Here is a 22631-nt window from a genome sequence, read left to right on the forward strand (position 1 = left end):
TGGAAATTTCATTAAAATAATAAAAAGATTGTTCAACTGCATAAAGAAAAAGTATAAAAATGCCGAAGATTGAATACTAATGTTGTCAACCACGATTTGGAAGCTGGGGGCGTGGGGGATAAAAGAAAGAAAGAAAAAATGTTGTATCCCATTTCCTTGGACATTCATGGAAATTTCAATAAAATAATAAATAGATTGTTATTTACATAAAGAAAAAGTGTAAGAATACAGAAGATTGAATATTAATGTTGTCAACCATGATTTGGAAGGTGGTGTGTGGTGGGGGATAAAAGAAAGAAAGAAAAACTGTTGTATACCATTTCCTTGAACATTCATGGAAATTTCAATAAAATATTAAAAAGATTGGTAATCTGCATAAAGAAAAAGAGTAAGAATGCAGAAGATAGAATATTAATGTTGTCAACAATGATTTGGAAGCTTGGGGAGTGGGGGATGAAAGAAAGAAAGAGAAAATGTTGCATCCCATTTCCTTGAACAGTCATGAAATTTCAGTAAAATAATGACAAGATTGTTAAATGCATAAAGAAAAAGAGTATGAAGGCAGAAGATACAATATTATGTTGTCAACCATGATTTGGAAGCTGGGAGGGTGGGGGATGAAAGAAAGAAAAAAAAACTGTTGTATCCCATTTCCTTGAATATTCATGGAAATTTCAAAAAAATAATAAAAGATTGTTAATCTGCATAAAGAAAAAGAGTAAGAATGCAGGAGATAGAATGTTCATGTTGTCAACCATGATTTGGAAGCTGGCGGGGGTGGGGGATAAAAGAAAGAAAGAAAAACTGTTGTATCCCATTTCCTTGAACATTCATGGAAATTTCAATACAATAATAAAAAGATGGTTAATCTGCATAAAGAAAAAGAGTAAGAATGCAGAAGATAGAATATTAATGTTGTGAAATATGTTTTAGAAGCTGAGGGGTTGTGGGGGATAAAAGAAAGAAAGAAAAACTGTTGTATCCCATTTCCTTGAACATTCATGGAAATTTCAATAAAATAATAAAAAGATTGTTAATATGCATAAAGAAAAAGTGTAAGAATGCATAACATTGAATATTAATATTGTCAACCACGATTTGGAAGCTGGGGCTTGCGGGATGAAAGAAAGAAAGAAATAATGTTGTATCCCATTTCCTTGGACATTCATGGAAATTTCAATAAAATAATAAATAGATTGTTATTTACATAAAGAAAAAGTGTAAGAATACAGAAGATTGAATATTAATGTTGTCAACCATGATTTGGAAGGTGGTGGGTGGTGGGGGATAAAAGAAAGAAAGAAAAACTGTTGTATACCATTTCCTTGAACATTCATGGAAATTTCAATAAAATATTTAAAAGATTGGTAATCTGTATAAAGAAAAAGAGTAAGAATGCAGAAGATAGAATATTAATGTTGTCAACCATGATTTGGAATCTTGGGGAGTGGGGGATAAAAGAAAGAAAGAGAAAATGTTGTATCCCATTTCCTTGAACATTCATTAAATTTCAGTAAAATAATGACAAGATTGTTAAATGCATAAAGAAAAAGAGTATGAAGGCAGAAGATACAATATTATGTTGTCAACCTTGATTTGGAAGCTGGGAGGGTGGGGGATGAAAGAAAGAAAAAAAACTGTTGTATCCCATTTCCTTGAACATTCATGGAAATTTCAATAAAATAATAAAAGCTTGTTAATCTGCATAAAGAAAAAGAGTAAGAATGCAGGAGATAGAATGTTCATGTTGTCAACCATGATTTGGAAGCTGACGGGGGTGGGGGATAAAAGAAAGAAAGAAAAACTGTTGTATCCCATTTCCTTGAACATTCATGGAAATTTCAATACAATAATAAAAAGATTGTTAATCTGCATAAAGAAAAAGAGTAAGAATGCAGAAGATAGAATATTAATGTTGTCAACCATGTTTTAGAAGCTGGGGGGTTGTGGGGGATAAAAGAAAGAAAGAAAAACTGTTGTATCCCATTTCCTTGAACATTCATGGAAATTTCAATAAAATAAGAAAAAGATTGTTAATCTGCATAAAGTAAAAGTGTAAGAATGCAGAAGATTGAATATTAATGTTGTCAACCATGATTTGGAAGATGGCGGGGGTGCTGGATAAAAGAAAGAAAGAAAAACTGTTGTATCCCATTTCCTTGAACATTCATGGAAATTTCAGTAAAATAATAAAAAGATTGTTATTCTGCATAAAGAAAAATTGTAAGAATGCAGAAGATAGACTATTAATCTTGTCAACCATGCTTTGGAAGCTTGGGGGGGTGGGGGATAAAAGAATGAAAGAAAAACTGTTGTATATCATTTCCTTGAACATTCATGGAAAGTTCAATAAAATAATAAAAAGATTGGTAATCTGCATAAAGAAAAAGAGTAAGAATGCAGAAGATAGAATATTAATGTTGTCAACCATGATTTGGAAGCTTGGAGCGTGGGGGATAAAAGAAAGAAAGAAAAACTGTTGTATCCCATTTCCTTGAACATTCATGGAAATTTCAATAAAATAATAAAAGATTGTTAATCTGCATAAAGAAAAAGAGTAAGAATGCAGGAGATAGAATGTTCATGTTGTCAACCATTATTTGGAAGCTGGCGGGGGTGGCGGATAAAAGAAAGAAAGAAAAAGTGTTGTATCCCATTTCCTTGAACATTCATGGAAATTTCAATAAAATGAGAAAAGATTGTTAATCTGCATAAAGAAAAACAGTAAGAATGCAGAAGGTAGAATATTAATGTTTTCAATCATGATTTGGAAGCTGGGGGGGTGGGGGATAAAAGAATGAAAGAAAAACTGTTGTATACCATTTCCTTGAACATTCATGGAAAGTTCAATAAAATAATAAAAAGATTGGTAATCTGCATAAAGAAAAAGAGTAAGAATGCAGAAGATAGAATATTAATGTTGTCAACCATGATTTGGAAGCTTGGAGCGTGGGGGATAAAAGAAAGAAAGAAAAACTGTTGTATCCCATTTCCTTGAACATTCATGGAAATTTCAATAAAATAATAAAAGATTGTTAATCTGCATAAAGAAAAAGAGTAAGAATGCAGGAGATAGAATGTTCATGTTGTCAACCATTATTTGGAAACTGGCGGGGGTGGCGGATAAAAGAAAGAAAGAAAAAGTGTTGTATCCCATTTCCTTGAACATTCATGGAAATTTCAATAAAATAATAAAAAGATTCTTAATCTGCATAGAGAAAAAGAGTAAGAATGACGAAGATAGAATGTTAATGTTGTCAACAATGATTTGGAATCTGGGGGGTTGTGCGGGATAAAAGAAAGAAAGAAAAACTGTTTTATCCCATTTCCTTGAACATTCATGGAAATTTCAATACAATAATAAAAAGATTGTTAATCTGCATAGAGAAAAAGAGTAAGAATGCAGAAGATAGAATATTAATGTTGTCAACAATGATTTGGAAGCTGGGGGCGCTGGAGGGTAAAAGAAAGAAAGAAAAAATGTTGTATCCCATTTCCTTGAACATTCATGGCAATTTCAATAAAATAATAAAAAGATTGTTAATCTGCATAAAGAAAAAGATTAAGAATGCAGAAATTGAATGTTAATGTTGTCAACAATGATTTGGAATCTTGGGGGTTGTGCGGGATAAAAGAAAGAAAGAAAAACTGTTGTATCACATTTCCTTGAACATTCATGGAAATTTCAATAAAATAAGAAAAAGATTGTTAATCTGCACAGAGAAAAAGAGTAAGAATGCAGAAGATAGAATATTAATGTTGTCAACCATGATTGGGAAGCTGGGGCGTGTTGGGGGATAAAAGAAAGAAAGAAAAACTGTTGTATCCCATTTCCTTGAACATTCATGGAAATTTCAATAAAATAATAAAAAGATTGTTAATCTGCATAAAGAAAAAGAGTAAGAATGCAGAAGATAGAATATTAATGTTGTCAACCACGATTTGGAAGCTGGGGGCGTGGGGGATAAAAGAAAGAAAGAAAAAATGTTGTGTCCCATTTCCTTGGACATTCATGGAAATTTCAATAAAATAATAAATAGATTGTTATTTACATAAAGAAAAAGTGTAAGATTACAGAAGATTCAATATTAATGTTGTCAACCATGATTTGGAAGGTGGGGGGTGGTGGGGGATAAAAGACAGAAAGAAAAACTGTTGTATACCATTTCCTTGAACATTCATGGAAATTTCAATAAAATAATAAAACGATTGGTAATCTGCATAAAGAAAAAGAGTAAGAATGCAGAAGATAGAATATTAATGTTGTCAACCATGATTTGGAAGCTTGGGGAGTGGGGGATAAAAGAAAGAAAGAGAAAATGTTGTATCCCATTTCCTTGAACATTCATGAAATTTCAATAAAATAATGACAAGATTGTTAAATGCATAAAGAAAACGAGTATGAAGGCAGAAGATACAATATTATGTTGTCAACCATGATTTGGAAGCTGAGGGGGTGGGGGATGAAAGAAAGAAAGACATACTGTTGTATCCCATTTCCTTGAACATTCATGGAAATTTCAAAAAAATAATAAAAGATTGTTAATCTGCATAAAGAAAAAGAGTAAGAATGCCGAAGATTGAATATTAATGTTGTCAACCACGATTTGGAAGCTGGGGGCGTGGGGGATAAAAGAAAGAAAGAAAAAATGTCGTATCCCATTTCCTTGGACATTCATGGAAATTTCATTAAAATAATAAAAAGATTGTTAATCTGCATAAAGTAAAAGTCTAAGAATGCAGAAGATAGACTATTAATCTTGTCAACCATGATTTGGAAGCTTGGGGGGGTGGGGGATAAAAGAATGAAAGAAAAACTGTTGTATACCATTTCCTTGAACATTCATGGAAAGTTCAATAAAATAATAAAAAGATTGGTAATCTGCATAAAGAAAAAGAGTAAGAATGCAGAAGATAGAATATTAATGTGGTCAACCATGATTTGGAAGCTTGGAGCGTGGGGGATAAAAGAAAGAAAGAAAAACTGTTGTATCCCATTTCCTTGAACATTCATGGAAATTTCAATAAAATAATAAAAGATTGTTAATCTGCATAAAGAAAAAGAGTAAGAATGCAGGAGATAGAATGTTCATGTTGTCAACAATGATTTGGAAGCTGGCGGGGTTGGGGGATAAAAGAAAGAAAGAAAAAGTGTAGTATCCCATTTCCTTGAACATTAATGGAAATTTCAATAAAATAAGAAAAGATTGTTAATCTGCATAAAGAAAAACAGTAAGAATGCAGAAGGTAGAATATTAATGTTTTCAATCATGATTTGGAAGCTGGGGGGGTGGGGGATAAAAGAATGAAAGAAAAACTGTTGTATCCCATTTCCTTGAACATTCATGGAAATTTCAATAAAGTAATAAAAAGATTCTTAATTTGCATAGAGAAAAAGAGTAAGAAAGATGAAGATAGAATGTTAATGTTGTCAACAATGATTTGGAATCTGGGGGGTTGTGCGGGATAAAAGAAAGAAAGAAAAACTGTTGTATCCCATTTCCTTGAACATTCATGGAAATTTCAATACAATAATAAAAAGATTGTTAATCTGCATTGAGAAAAAGTGTAAGAATGCAGAAGATAGAATATTAATGTTGTCAACCATGATTTGGAAGCTGGGGGCGCTGGAGGATGAAAGAAAGAAAGAAAAAATGTTGTATCCCATTTCCTTGAACATTCATGGCAATTTCAATAAAATAATAAAAAGATTGTTAATCTGCATAAAGAAAAAGTTTAAGAATGCAGAAGAATGAATGTTAATGTTGTCAACAATGGTTTGGAATCTGGGGGGTTGTGCGGGATAAAAGAAAGAAAGAAAAACTGTTGTATCCCATTTCCTTGAACATTCATGGAAATTTCAATAAAATAATAAAAAGATTGTTAATCTGCATAATGAAAAAGATTAAGAGTGCAGAAGATTGTATGTTAATGTTGTCAACAATGATTTGGATTCTGGGGGGTTGTGCGGGATAAAAGAAAGAAAGAAAAACTGTTGTATCCCATTTCCTTGAACTTTCATGGAAATTTCAATAAAATAATAAAAGATTGTTAATCTGCATAAAGAAAAAGAGTAAGAATGCAGAAGATGGAATATTAATGTTGTCAGCAATGATTTGGAAGCTGGGGGTGTAGGGGGATGAAAGAAAGAAAGAAAAACTGTTGTATCCCATTTCCTTGAACATTCATGGAAATTTCAATAAAATAATAAAAAATTGTTAATCTGCATAAAGAAAAAGTGTAAGAATGCAGAACATTGAATATTAATATTGTCAACCACGATTTGGAAGCTGGGGGCGTGCGGGATGAAAGAAAGAAATAAATAATGTTGTATCACATTTCCTTGAACATTAATGGAAATTTCAAAAAAATAATAAAAAGATTGTTAGGCTGCATAAAGAAAAAGTGTAAGAATGCACAAGATATAATATTAATGTTGTCAAGCATCATTTGGAAGCTAGGGGGGTGGGGGATAAAAGAAAGTAAGAAAAACTGTTGTATCCAATTTCCTTGAACATTCATGGAAATTTTAATAAAATAATAAAAAGATTGTTAATCTGCACAGAGAAAAAGAGTAAGAATGCAGAAGATAGAATATTAATGTTGTCAACCATGATTGGGAAGCTGGGGCGAGTTGGGGGATAAAAGAAAGAAAGAAAAACTGTTGTATCCCATTTCCTTGAACATTCATGGAAATTTCAATAAAATAATAAAAAGATTGTTAATCTGCATAAAGAAAAAGAGTAAGAATGCAGAAGATAGAATATTAATGTTGTCAACCACGATTGGGAAGCTGGGGGCGTGGGGGATAAAAGAAAGAAAGAAAAAATGTTGTATCCCATTTCCTTGGACATTCATGGAAATTTCAATAAAATAATAAATAGATTGTTATTTACATAAAGAAAAATTGTAAGATTACAGAAGATTGAATATTAATGTTGTCAACCATGATTTGGAAGGTGGTGGGTGGTGGGGGATAAAAGAAAGAAAGAAAAACTGTTGTATTCCATTTCCTTGAACATTCATGGAAATTTCAATAAAATAATAAAACGATTGTTAATCTGCATAAAGAAACAGAGTAAGAATGCAGAAGATAGAATATTAATGTTGTCAACCATGATTTGGAAGCTTGGGGAGTGGGGGATAAAAGAAAGAAAGAGAAAATGTTGTATCCCATTTCCTTGAACATTCATGAAATTTCAATAAAATAATGACAAGATTGTTAAATGCATAAAGAAAACGAGTATGAAGGCAGAAGATACAATATTATGTTGTCAACCATGATTTGGAAGCTGAGGGGGTGGGGGATGAAAGAAAGAAAGACAAACTGTTGTATCCCATTTCCTTGAACATTCATGGAAATTTCAAAAAAATAATAAAAGATTGTTAATCTGCATAAAGAAAAAGAGTAAGAATGCCGAAGATTGAATATTAATGTTGTCAACCACGATTTGGAAGCTGGGGGCGTGGGGGATAAAAGAAAGAAAGAAAAAATGTCGTATCCCATTTCTTTGGACATTCATGGAAATTTCATTAAAATAATAAAAAGATTGTTAATCTGCATAAAGTAAAAGTGTAAGAATGCAGAAGATAGACTATTAATCTTGTCAACCATGATTTGGAAGCTTGGGGGGTGGGGGATAAAAGAATGAAAGAAAAACTGTTGTATACCATTTCCTTGAACATTCATGGAAAGTTCAATAAAATAATAAAAAGATTGGTAATCTGCATAAAGAAAAAGAGTAAGAATGCAGAAGATAGAATATTAATGTTGTCAACCATGATTTGGAAGCTTGGAGCGTGGGGGATAAAAGAAAGAAAGAAAAACTGTTGTATCCCATTTCCTTGAACATTCATGGAAATTTCAAAAAAATAATAAAAGATTGTTAATCTGCATAAAGAAAAAGAGTAAGAATGCAGGAGATAGAATGTTCATGTTGTCAACAATGATTTGGAAGCTGGCGGGGTTGGGGGATAAAAGAAAGAAAGAAAAAGTGTTGTATCCCATTTCCTCGAACATTCATGGAAATTTCAATAAAATAAGAAAAGATTGTTAATCTGCATAAAGAAAAACAGTAAGAATGCAGAAGGTAGAATATTAATGTTTTCAATCATGATTTGGAAGCTGGGGGGGTGGGGGATAAAAGAATGAAAGAAAAACTGTTGTATCCCATTTCCTTGAACATTCATGGAAATTTCAATAAAGTAATAAAAAGATTCTTAATTTGCATAGAGAAAAAGAGTAAGAAAGATGAAGATAGAATGTTAATGTTGTCAACAATGATTTGGAATCTGGGGGGTTGTGCGGGATAAAAGAAAGAAAGAAAAACTGTTGTATCCCATTTCCTTGAACATTCATGGAAATTTCAATACAATAATAAAAAGATTGTTAATCTGCATTGAGAAAAAGTGTAAGAATGCAGAAGATAGAATATTAATGTTGTCAACCATGATTTGGAAGCTGGGGGCGCTGGAGGATAAAAGAAAGAAAGAAAAAATGTTGTATCCCATTTCCTTGAACATTCATGGCAATTTCAGTAAAATAATAAAAAGATTGTTAATCTGCATAAAGAAAAAGTTTAAGAATGCAGAAGAATGAATGTTAATGTTGTCAACAATGGTTTGGAATCTGGGGGGTTGTGTGGGATAAAAGAAAGAAAGAAAAACTGTTGTATCCCATTTCCTTGAACATTCATGGAAATTTCAATAAAATAATAAAAAGATTGTTAATCTGCATAATGAAAAAGATTAAGAGTGCAGAAGATTGAATGTTAATGTTGTCAACAATGATTTGGATTCTGGGGGGTTGTGCGGGATAAAAGAAAGAAAGAAAAACTGTTGTATCCCATTTCCTTGAACTTTCATGGAAATTTCAATAAAATAATAAAAGATTGTTAATCTGCATAAAGAAAAAGAGTAAGAATGCAGAAGATGGAATATTAATGTTGTCAACAATGATTTGGAAGCTGGGGGTGTAGGGGGGTGAAAGAAAGAAAGAAAAACTCTTGTATCCCATTTCCTTGAACATTCATGGCAATTTCAATAAAATAATAAAAAATTGTTAATCTGCATAAAGAAAAAGTGTAAGAATGCAGAACATTGAATATTAATATTGTCAACCACGATTTGGAAGCTGGGGGCGTGCGGGATGAAAGAAAGAAATAAATAATGTTGTATCACATTTCCTTGAACATTAATGGAAATTTCAAAAAAATAATAAAAAGATTGTTAGTCGGCATAAAGAAAAAGTGTAAGAATGCACAAGATATAATATTAATGTTGTCAAGCATCATTTGGAAGCTAGGGGGGTGGGGGATAAAAGAAAGTAAGAAAAAGTGTTGTATCCAATTTCCTTGAACATTCATGGAAATTTTAATAAAATAATAAAAAGATTGTTAATCTGCATAAAGTAAAAGTGTAAGAATGCACAAGATTGAATATTAATGTTGTCAACCACGATTTGGAAGCTGGGGGCATGGGGGATTAAAGAAAGAAAGAAAAAATGTTGTATCCCATTTCCTTGGACATTCATGGAAATTTCAATAAAATAATAAATAGATTGTTATTTACATAAAGAAAAAGTGTAAGAATAGAGAAGATTGAATATTAATATTTTCAACCACGATTTGGAAGCTGGGAGGGTGGGGGATGAAAGAAAGAAAAAAAAACTGTTGTATCCCATTTCCTTGAACATTCATGGAAAGTTCAATAAAATAATAAAAAGATTGGTAATCTGCATAAAGAAAAAGAGTAAGAATGCAGAAGATAGAATATTAATGTTGTCAACCATGATTTGGAAGCTTGGAGCGTGGGGGATAAAAGAAAGAAAGAAAAACTGTTGTATCCCATTTCCTTGAACATTCATGGAAATTTCAATAAAATAATAAAAGATTGTTAATCTGCATAAAGAAAAAGAGTAAGAATGCAGGAGATAGAATGTTCATGTTGTCAACAATGATTTGGAAGCTGGCGGGGTTGGGGGATAAAAGAAAGAAAGAAAAAGTGTTGTATCCCATTTCCTCGAACATTCATGGAAATTTCAATAAAATAAGAAAAGATTGTTAATCTGCATAAAGAAAAACAGTAAGAATGCAGAAGGTAGAATATTAATGTTTTCAATCATGATTTGGAAGCTGGGGGGGTGGGGGATAAAAGAATGAAAGAAAAACTGTTGTATCCCATTTCCTTGAACATTCATGGAAATTTCAATAAAGTAATAAAAAGATTCTTAATTTGCATAGAGAAAAAGAGTAAGAAAGATGAAGATAGAATGTTAATGTTGTCAACAATGATTTGGAATCTGGGGGGTTGTGCGGGATAAAAGAAAGAAAGAAAAACTGTTGTATCCCATTTCCTTGAACATTCATGGAAATTTCAATACAATAATAAAAAGATTGTTAATCTGCATTGAGAAAAAGAGTAAGAATGCAGAAGATAGAATATTAATGTTGTCAACCATGATTTGGAAGCTGGGGGCGCTGGAGGATAAAAGAAAGAAAGAAAAACTGTTGTATCCCATTTCCTTGAACATTCATGGCAATTTCAATAAAATAATAAAAAGATTGTTAATCTGCATAATGAAAAAGATTAAGAGTGCAGAAGATTGAATGTTAATGTTGTCAACAATGATTTGGATTCTGGGGGGTTGTGCGGGATAAAAGAAAGAAAGAAAAACTGTTGTATCCCATTTCCTTGAACTTTCATGGAAATTTCAATAAAATAATAAAAGATTGTTAATCTGCATAAAGAAAAAGAGTAAGAATGCAGAAGATGGAATATTAATGTTGTCAACAATGATTTGGAAGCTGGGGGTGTAGGGGGATGAAAGAAAGAAAGAAAAAGTGTTGTATCCCATTTCCTTGAACATTCATGGAAATTTCAATAAAATAATAAAAAATTGTTAATCTGCATAAAGAAAAAGTGTAAGAATGCAGAACATTGAATATTAATATTGTCAACCACGATTTGGAAGCTGGGGGCGTGCGGGATGAAAGAAAGAAATAAATAATGTTGTATCACATTTCCTTGAACATTAATGGAAATTTCAAAAAAATAATAAAAAAAATTGTTAGTCTGCATAAAGAAAAAGTGTAAGAATGCACAAGATATAATATTAATGTTGTCAAGCATCATTTGGAAGCTAGGGGGGTGGGGGAGAAAAGAAAGTAAGAAAAACTGTTGTATCCAATTTCCTTGAACATTCATGGAAATTTTAATAAAATAATAAAAAGATTGTTAATCTGAATAAAGTAAAAGTGTAAGAATGCACAAGATTGAATATTAATGTTTCAACCACGATTTGGAAGCTGGGAGGGTGGGGGATGAAAGAAAGAAAAAAAAACTGTTGTATCCCATTTCCTTGAACATTCATGGAAAGTTCAATAAAATAATAAAAAGATTGGTAATCTGCATAAACAAAAAGAGTAAGAATGCAGGAGATAGAATGTTAATGTTGTCAACCATGATATGGAAGCTGGCGGGGGTGGGGGATAAAAGAAAGAAAGAAAAACTTTTTTATCCCATTTCCTTGAACATTCATGGAAATTTCATTAAAATAATAAAAAGATTGTTCATCTGCATAAAGAAAAAGTGTAAGAATGCCGAAGATTGAATATTAATGTTGTCAACCACGATTTGGAAGCTGGGGGCATGGGGGATAAAAGAAAGAAAGAAAAAATGTTGTATCCCATTTCCTTGGACATTCATGGAAATTTCAATAAAATAATAAATAGATTGTTATTTACATAAAGAAAAAGTGTAAGAATGCAGAAGATAGAATGTTAATGTTGTCAACAATGATTTGGAAGCTGGGGGGTTGTGCGGGATAAAAGAAAGAAAGAAAAACTGTTGTATCCCATTTCCTTGAACATTCATGGAAATTTCAATACAATAATAAAAAGATTGTTAATCTGCATTGAGAAAAAGAGTAAGAATGCAGAAGATAGAATATTAATGTTGTCAACCATGATTTGGAAGCTGGCGAGGTTTGGGGATAAAAGAAAGAAAGAAAAAGTGTTGTATCCCATTTCCTCGAACATTCATGGAAATTTCAATAAAATAAGAAAAGATTGTTAATCTGCATAAAGAAAAACAGTAAGAATGCAGAAGGTAGAATATTAATGTTTTCAATCATGATTTGGAAGCTGGGGGGGTGGGGGATAAAAGAATGAAAGAAAAACTGTTGTATCCCATTTCCTTGAACATTCATGGAAATTTCAATAAAGTAATAAAAAGATTCTTAATTTGCATAGAGAAAAACAGTAAGAAAGATGAAGATAGAATGTTAATGTTGTCAACAATGATTTGGAATCTGGGGGGTTGTGCGGGATAAAAGAAAGAAAGAAAAACTGTTGTATCCCATTTCCTTGAACATTCATGGAAATTTCAATACAATAATAAAAAGATTGTTAATCTGCATTGAGAAAAAGAGTAAGAAAGCAGAAGATAGAATATTAATGTTGTCAACCATGATTTGGAAGCTGGGGGCGCTGGAGGATAAAAGAAAGAAAGAAAAAATGTTGTATCCCATTTCCTTGAACATTCATGGCAATTTCAATAAAATAATAAAAAGATTGTTAATCTGCATAAAGAAAAAGTTGAAGAATGCAGAAGAATGAATGTTAATGTTGTCAACAATGGTTTGGAATCTGGGGGGTTGTGTGGGATAAAAGAAAGAAAGAAAAACTGTTGTATCCCATTTCCTTGAACATTCATGGAAATTTCAATAAAATAATAAAAAGATTGTTAATCTGCATAATGAAAAAGTTTAAGAGTGCAGAAGATTGAATGTTAATGTTGTCAACAATGATTTGGATTCTGGGGGGTTGTGCGGGATAAAAGAAAGAAAGAAAAACTGTTGTAACCCATTTCCTTGAACTTTCATGGAAATTTCAATAAAATAATAAAAGATTGTTAATCTGCATAAAGAAAAAGAGTAAGAATGCAGAAGATGGAATATTAATGTTGTCAACAATGATTTGGAAGCTGGGGGTGTAGGGGGATGAAAGAAAGAAAGAAAAACTGTTGTATCCCATTTCCTTGAACATTCATGGAAATTTCAATAAAATAATAAAAAATTGTTAATCTGCATAAAGAAAAAGTGTAAGAATGCAGAACATTGAATATTAATATTGTCAACCACGATTTGGAAGCTGGGGGAGTGCGGGATGAAAGAAAGAAATAAATAATGTTGTATCACATTTCCTTGAACATTAATGGAAATTTCAAAAAAATAATAAAAAAAATTGTTAGTCTGCATAAAGAAAAAGTGTAAGAATGCACAAGATATAATATTAATGTTGTCAAGCATCATTTGGAAGCTAGGGGGGTGGGGGATAAAAGAAAGTAAGAAAAACTGTTGTATCCAATTTCCTTGAACATTCATGGAAATTTTAATAAAATAATAAAAAGATTGTTTATCTGAATAAAGTAAAAGTGTAAGAATGCACAAGATTGAATATTAATGTTGTCAACCACGATTTGGAAGCTGGGAGGGTGGGGGATGAAAGAAAGAAAAAAAAACTGTTGTATCCCATTTCCTTGAACATTCATGGAAAGTTCAATAAAATAATAAAAAGATTGGTAATCTGCATAAACAAAAAGAGTAAGAATGCAGGAGATAGAATGTTAATGTTGTCAACCATGATTTGGAAGCTGGCGGGGGTGGGGGATAAAAGAAAGAAAGAAAAACTTTTTTATCCCATTTCCTTGAACATTCATGGAAATTTCATTAAAATAATAAAAAGATTGTTCATCTGCATAAAGAAAAAGTGTAAGAATGCCGAAGATTGAATATTAATGTTGTCAACCACAATTTGGAAGCTGGGGGCATGGGGGACAAAAGAAAGAAAGAAAAAATGTTGTATCCCATTTCCTTGGACATTCATGGAAATTTCAATAAAATAATAAATAGATTGTTATTTACATAAAGGAAAAGTGTAAGAATGCAGAAGATAGAATGTTAATGTTGTCAACAATGATTTGGAAGCTGGGGGGTTGTGCGGGATAAAAGAAAGAAAGAAAAACTGTTGTATCCCATTTCCTTGAACATTCATGGAAATTTCAATACAATAATAAAAAGATTGTTAGTCTGCATAAAGAAAAAGTGTAAGAATGCAGAAGATAGAATATTAATGTTGTCAACCATGATTTGGAAGCTGGGGGGGGTGGGGGATAAAAGAAAGTAAGAAAAACTGTTGTATCCCATTTCCTTGAACATTCATGGAAATTTCAATAAAATAATAAAAAGATAGTTAATCTGCATAACCAAAAAGAGTAAGAATGCAGAAGATAGAATATTAATGTTGTCAACCATGAATTAGAAGCTGCGGGCAAGTGGGGGATAAAAGAAAGGAAGAAAAACTGTTGTATCCAATTTCCTTGAACATTCATGGAAATTTTAATAAAATAATAAAAAGATTGTTAATCTGCATAAAGTAAAAGTGTAAGAATGCACAAGATTGAATATTACTGTTGCCAACCATGATTTGGAAGGTGGGAAGTGGTGGGAGATAAAAGAAAGAAAGAAAAACAGTTGTATTCCATTTCCTTGAACATTCATGGAAATTTCATTAAAATAATAAAAAGATTGTTCAACTGCATAAAGAAAAAGTGTAAGAATGCCGAAGATTGAATATTAATGTTGTCAACCACGATTTGGGAGCTGGGGGCCTGGGGGATTAAAGAAAGAAAGAAAAAATGTTGTATCCCATTTCCTTGGACATTCATGGAAATTTCAATAAAATAATAAATAGATTGTTATTTACATAAAGAAAAAGTGTAAGAATACAGAAGATTGAATATTAATATTTTCAACCACGATTTGGAAGCTGGGAGGGTGGGGGATGAAAGAAAGAAAAAAAAACTGTTGTATCCCATTTCCTTGAACATTCATGGAAATTTCAAAAAAATAATATAAGATTGTTAACCTGCATAAAGAAAAAGAGTAAGAATGCAGGAGATAGAATGTTCATGTTGTCAACCATGATTTGGAAGCTGGCGGGGGTGGGGGATAAAAGAAAGAAAGAAAAACTGTTGTATCCCATTTCCTTGAACATTCATGGAAATTTCAATACAATAATAAAAAGATTGTTAATCTGCATAAAGAAAAAGAGTAAGAATGCAGAAGATAGAATATTAATGTTTTCAACCATGTTTTAGAAGCTGGGGGGTTGTGGGGGATAAAAGAAAGAAAGAAAAACTGTTGTATCCCATTTCCTTGAACATTCATGGAAATTTCAATAAAATAATAAAAAGATTGTTAATCTGCACAGAGAAAAATAGTAAGAATGCAGAAGATAGAATATTAATGTTGTCAACCATGATTGGGAAGCTGGGGCGTGTTGGGGGATAAAAGAAAGAAAGAAAAACTGTTGTATCCCATTTCCTTGAACATTCATGGAAATTTCAATAAAATAATAAAAGATTGTTAATCTGCATAAAGAAAAATAGTAAGAATGCAGAAGATGGAATATTAATGTTGTCAACCATGATTTGGAAGCTGGGGGAGTAGGGGGATGAAAGAAAGAAAGAAAAACTGTTGCATCCCATTTCCTTGAACATTCATGGAAATTTCAAAAAAATAATAAAAGATTGTTAATCTGCATAAAGAAAAAGAGTAAGAATGCAGGAGATAGAATGTTCATGTTGTCAACCATGACTTGAAAGCTGGCGGGGGTGGGGGATAAAAGAAAGAAAGAAAAACTGTTGTATCCCATTTCCTTGAACATTCATGGATATTTCAATACAATAATAAAAAGATTGTTATTCTGCATAAAGAAAAAGAGTAAGAATGCAGAAGATAGAATATTAATGTTGTCAACCATGATTTGGAAGCTGGTGGGGTTGGGGGATGATAGAAAGAAAGAAAAAGTGTTGTATCCCATTTCCTTGAACATTCATGGAAATTTCAATAAAATAATAAACAGATTCTTAATCTGCATAGAGAAAAAGAGTAAGAATGACGAAGATAGTATGTTAATGTTGTCAACAATGATTTGGAATCTGGGGGGTTGTGCGGGATAAAAGAAAGAAAGAAAAACTGTTTTATCCCATTTCCTTGAACATTCATGGAAATTTCAATACAACAATAAAAAGATTGTTAATCTGCATAGAGAAAAAGAGTAAGAATGCAGAAGATAGAATATTAATGTTGTCAATAATGATTTGGAAGCTGGGGGCGCTGGAGGATAAAAGAAAGAAAGAAAAAATGTTGTATCCCATTTCCTTGAACATTCATGGAAATTTCAATAAAATAATAAAAGATTGTTAATCTGCATAAAGAAAAAGATTAAGAATGCAGAAGATTGAATGTTAATGTTGTCAACAATGATTTGGAATCTGGGGGGTTGTGCGGGATAAAAGAAAGAAAGATAAACTGTTGTATCACATTTCCTTGAACATTCATGGAAATTTCAATAAAATAATAAAAGATTGTTAATCTCCATAAAGAAAAAGAGTAAGAATGCAGAAGATGGAATATTAATGTTGTCAACCATGATTTGGAAGCTGGGGGGGTAGGGGGATGAAAGAAAGAAAGAAAAACTGTTGCATCCCATTTCCTTGAACATTCATAGAAATTTCAATAAAATAATAAAAAGATTGTTAATCTGCATAAAGAAAAAGAGTAAGAATGCAGAAGATAGAATATTAATGTTGTCAACCATGTTTTAGAAGCTGGGGGGTTGTGGGGGATAAAAGAAAGAAAGAAAAACTGTTGTATCCCATTTCCTTGAACATTCATGGAAATTTCAATAAAATAAGAAAAAGATTGTTAATCTGCATAAAGTAAAAGTGTAAGAATGCAGAAGATTGAATATTAATGTTGTCAACCATGATTTGGAAGATGGCGGGGGTGCTGGATAAAAGAAAGAAAGAACAACTGTTGTATCCCATTTCCTTGAACATTCATGGAAATTTCAGTAAAATAATTAAAAGATTGTTATTCTGCATAAAGAAAAATTGTAAGAATGCAGAAGATAGACCATTAATCTTGTCAACCATGATTTGGAAGCTTGGGGGGGTGGGGGATAAAAGAATGAAAGAAAAACTGTTGTATACCATTTCCTTGAACATTCATGGAAAGTTCAATAAAATAATAAAAAGATTGGTAATCTGCATAAAGAAAAAGAGTAAGAATGCAGAAGATAGAATATTAATGTTGTCAACCATGATTTGGAAGCTTGGAGCGTGGGGGATAAAAGAAAGAAAGAAAAACTGTTGTATCCCATTTCCTTGAACATTCATGGCAATTTCACTAAAATAATAAAAAGATTGTTAATCTGCATAAAGAAAAAGTTTAAGAATGCAGAAGAATGAATGTTAATGTTGTCAACAATGGTTTGGAATCTGCGGGTTGTGTGGGATAAAAGAAAGAAAGAAAAACTGTTGTATCCCATTTCCTTGAACATTCATGGAAATTTCAATAAAATAATAAAAAGATTGTTAATCTGCATAATGAAAAAGATTAAGAGTGCAGAAGATTGAATGTTAATGTTGTCAACAATGATTTGGATTCTGGGGGGTTGTGCGGGATAAAAGAAAGAAAGAAAAACTGTTGTATCCCATTTCCTTGAACATTCATGGAAATTTCAATAAAATAATAAAAAATTGTTAATCTGCATAAAGAAAAAGTGTAAGAATGCAGAACATTGAATATTAATATTCTCAACCACGATTTGGAAGCTGGGGGCGTGCGGGATGAAAGAAAGAAATAAATAATGTTGTATCACATTTCCTTGAACATTAATGGAAATTTCAAAAAAATAATAAAAAGATTGTTAGTCGGCATAAAGAAAAAGTGTAAGAATGCACAAGATATAATATTAATGTTGTCAAGCATCATTTGGAAGCTAGGGGGGTGGGGGATAAAAGAAAGTAAGAAAAAGTGTTGTATCCAATTTCCTTGAACATTCATGGAAATTTTAATAAAATAATAAAAAGATTGTTAATCTGCATAAAGTAAAAGTGTAAGAATGCACAAGATTGAATATTAATGTTGTCAACCACGATTTGGAAGCTGGGGGCATGGGGGATTAAAGAAAGAAAGAAAAAATGTTGTATCCCATTTCCTTGGACATTCATGGAAATTTCAATAAAATAATAAATAGATTGTTATTTACATAAAGAAAAAGTGTAAGAATACAGAAGATTGAATATTAATATTTTCAACCACGATTTGGAAGCTGGGAGGGTGGGGGATGAAAGAAAGAAAAAAAAACTGTTGTATCCCATTTCCTTGAACATTCATGGAAAGTTCAATAAAATAATAAAAAGATTGGTAATCTGCATAAAGAAAAAGAGTAAGAATGCAGAAGATAGAATATTAATGTTGTCAACCATGATTTGGAAGCTTGGAGCGTGGGGGATAAAAGAAAGAAAGAAAAACTGTTGTATCCCATTTCCTTGAACATTCATGGAAATTTCAATAAAATAATAAAAGATTGTTAATCTGCATAAAGAAAAAGAGTAAGAATGCAGGAGATAGAATATTAATGTTGTCAACAATGATTTGGAAGCTGGCGGGGTTGGGGGATAAAAGAAAGAAAGAAAAAGTGTTGTATCCCATTTCCTCGAACATTCATGGAAATTTCAATAAAATAAGAAAAGATTGTTAATCTGCATAAAGAAAAACAGTAAGAATGCAGAAGGTAGAATATTAATGTTTTCAATCATGATTTGGAAGCTGGGGGGGTGGGGGATAAAAGAATGAAAGAAAAACTGTTGTATCCCATTTCCTTGAACATTCATGGAAATTTCAATAAAGTAATAAAAAGATTCTTAATTTGCATAGAGAAAAAGAGTAAGAAAGATGAAGATAGAATGTTAATGTTGTCAACAATGATTTGGAATCTGGGGGGTTGTGCGGGATAAAAGAAAGAAAGAAAAACTGTTGTATCCCATTTCCTTGAACATTCATGGAAATTTCAATACAATAATAAAAAGATTGTTAATCTGCATTGAGAAAAAGAGAAAGAATGCAGAAGATAGAATATTAATGTTGTCAACCATGATTTGGAAGCTGGGGGCGCTGGAGGATAAAAGAAAGAAAGAAAAACTGTTGTATCCCATTTCCTTGAACATTCATGGCAATTTCAATAAAATAATAAAAAGATTGTTAATCAGCATAATGAAAAAGATTAAGAGTGCAGAAGATTGAATGTTAATGTTGTCAACAATGATTTGGATTCTGGGGGGTTGTGCGGGATAAAAGAAAGAAAGAAAAACTGTTGTATCCCATTTCCTTGAACTTTCATGGAAATTTCAATAAAATAATAAAAGATTGTTAATCTGCATAAAGAAAAAGAGTAAGAATGCAGAAGATGGAATATTAATGTTGTCAACAATGATTTGGAAGCTGGGGGTGTAGGGGGATGAAAGAAAGAAAGAAAAAGTGTTGTATCCCATTTCCTTGAACATTCATGGAAATTTCAATAAAATAATAAAAAATTGTTAATCTGCATAAAGAAAAAGTGTAAGAATGCAGAACATTGAATATTAATATTGTCAACCACGATTTGGAAGCTGGGGGCGTGCGGGATGAAAGAAAGAAATAAATAATGTTGTATCACATTTCCTTGAACATTAATGGAAATTTCAAAAAAATAATAAAAAAAATTGTTAGTCTGCATAAAGAAAAAGTGTAAGAATGCACAAGATATAATATTAATGTTGTCAAGCATCATTTGGAAGCTAGGGGGGTGGGGGATAAAAGAAAGTAAGAAAAACTGTTGTATCCAATTTCCTTGAACATTCATGGAAATTTTAATAAAATAATAAAAAGATTGTTAATCTGAATAAAGTAAAAGTGTAAGAATGCACAAGATTGAATATTAATGTTGTCAACCACGATTTGGAAGCTGGGAGGGTGGGGGATGAAAGAAAGAAAAAAAAACTGTTGTATCCCATTTCCTTGAACATTCATGGAAAGTTCAATAAAATAATAAAAAGATTGGTAATCTGCATAAACAAAAAGAGTAAGAATGCAGGAGATAGAATGTTAATGTTGTCAACCATGATTTGGAAGCTGGCGGGGGTGGGGGATAAAAGAAAGAAAGAAAAACTTTTTTATCCCATTTCCTTGAACATTCATGGAAATTTCAAAAAAGTAATAAAAAGATTCTTAATTTGCATAGAGAAAAAGAGTAAGAAAGATGAAGATAGAATGTTAATGTTGTCAACAATTATTTGGAATCTGGGGGGTTGTGTGGGATAAAAGAAAGAAAGAAAAACTGTTGTATCCCATTTCCTTGAACATTCATGGAAATTTCAATACAATAATAAAAAGATTGTTAATCTGCATAGAGAAAAAGAGTAAGAATGCAGAAGATAGAATATTAATGTTGTCAACCATGATTTGGAAGCTGGGGGCGCTGGAGGATGAAAGAAAGAAAGAAAAAATGTTGTATCCCATTTCCTTGAACATTCATGGCAATTTCAATAAAATAATAAAAAGATTGTTAATCTGCCTAAAGAAAAAGTTTAAGAATGCAGAAGAATGAATGTTAATGTTGTCAACAATGGTTTGGAATCTGGGGGGTTGTGCGGGATAAAAGAAAGAAAGAAAAACTGTTGTATCCCATTTCCTTGAACATTCATGGAAATTTCAATAAAATAATAAAAAGATTGTTAATCTGCATAATGAAAAAGATTAAGAGTGCAGAAGATTGTATGTTAATGTTGTCAACAATGATTTGGATTCTGGGGGGTTGTGCGGGATAAAAGAAAGAAAGAAAAACTGTTGTGTCCCATTTCCTTGAACTTTCATGGAAATTTCAATAAAATAATAAAAGATTGTTAATCTGCATAAAGAAAAAGAGTAAGAATGCAGAAGATGGAATATTAATGTTGTCAGCAATGATTTGGAAGCTGGGGGTGTAGGGGGATGAAAGAAAGAAAGAAAAACTGTTGTATCCCATTTCCTTGAACATTCATGGAAATTTCAATAAAATAATAAAAAATTGTTAATCTGCATAAAGAAAAAGTGTAAGAATGCAGAACATTGAATATTAATATTGTCAACCACGATTTGGAAGCTGGGGGCGTGCGGGATGAAAGAAAGAAATAAATAATGTTGTATCACATTTCCTTGAACATTAATGGAAATTTCAAAAAAATAATAAAAAGATTGTTAGGCTGCATAAAGAAAAAGTGTAAGAATGCACAAGATATAATATTAATGTTGTCAAGCATCATTTGGAAGCTAGGGGGGTGGGGGATAAAAGAAAGTAAGAAAAACTGTTGTATCCAATTTCCTTGAACATTCATGGAAATTTTAATAAAATAATAAAAAGATTGTTAATCTGCACAGAGAAAAAGAGTAAGAATGCAGAAGATAGAATATTAATGTTGTCAACCATGATTGGGAAGCTGGGGCGAGTTGGGGGATAAAAGAAAGAAAGAAAAACTGTTGTATCCCATTTCCTTGAACATTCATGGAAATTTCAATAAAATAATAAAAAGATTGTTAATCTGCATAAAGAAAAAGAGTAAGAATGCAGAAGATAGAATATTAATGTTGTCAACCACGATTTGGAAGCTGGGGGCGTGGGGGATAAAAGAAAGAAAGAAAAAATGTTGTATCCCATTTCCTTGGACATTCATGGAAATTTCAATAAAATAATAAATAGATTGTTATTTACATAAAGAAAAATTGTAAGATTACAGAAGATTGAATATTAATGTTGTCAACCATGATTTGGAAGGTGGTGGGTGGTGGGGGATAAAAGAAAGAAAGAAAAACTGTTGTATTCCATTTCCTTGAACATTCATGGAAATTTCAATAAAATAATAAAACGATTGGTAATCTGCATAAAGAAACAGAGTAAGAATGCAGAAGATAGAATATTAATGTTGTCAACCATGATTTTGAAGCTTGGGGAGTGGGGGATAAAAGAAAGAAAGAGAAAATGTTGTATCCCATTTCCTTGAACATTCATGAAATTTCAATAAAATAATGACAAGATTGTTAAATGCATAAAGAAAACGAGTATGAAGGCAGAAGATACAATATTATGTTGTCAACCATGATTTGGAAGCTGAGGGGGTGGGGGATGAAAGAAAGAAAGACAAACTGTTGTATCCCATTTCCTTGAACATTCATGGAAATTTCAAAAAAATAATAAAAGATTGTTAATCTGCATAAAGAAAAAGAGTAAGAATGCTTAAGATTGAATATTAATGTTGTCAACCACGATTTGGAAGCTGGGGGCGTGGGGGATAAAAGAAAGAAAGAAAAAATGTCGTATCCCATTTCCTTGGACATTCATGGAAATTTCATTAAAATAATAAAAAGATTGTTAATCTGCATAAAGTAAAAGTGTAAGAATGCAGAAGATAGACTATTAATCTTGTCAACCATGATTTGGAAGCTTGGGGGGTGGGGGATAAAAGAATGAAAGAAAAACTGTTGTATACCATTTCCTTGAACATTCATGGAAAGTTCAATAAAATAATAAAAAGATTGGTAATCTGCATAAAGAAAAAGAGTAAGAATGCAGAAGATAGAATATTAATGTTGTCAACCATGATTTGGAAGCTTGGAGCGTGGGGGATAAAAGAAAGAAAGAAAAACTGTTGTATCCCATTTCCTTGAACATTCATGGAAATTTCAAAAAAATAATAAAAGATTGTTA

The sequence above is a fragment of the Cynocephalus volans genome, chromosome 4 (genome assembly GCF_027409185.1).
Source record: "Cynocephalus volans isolate mCynVol1 chromosome 4, mCynVol1.pri, whole genome shotgun sequence".
In the NCBI taxonomy this organism is placed as follows: domain Eukaryota; kingdom Metazoa; phylum Chordata; class Mammalia; order Dermoptera; family Cynocephalidae; genus Cynocephalus; species Cynocephalus volans.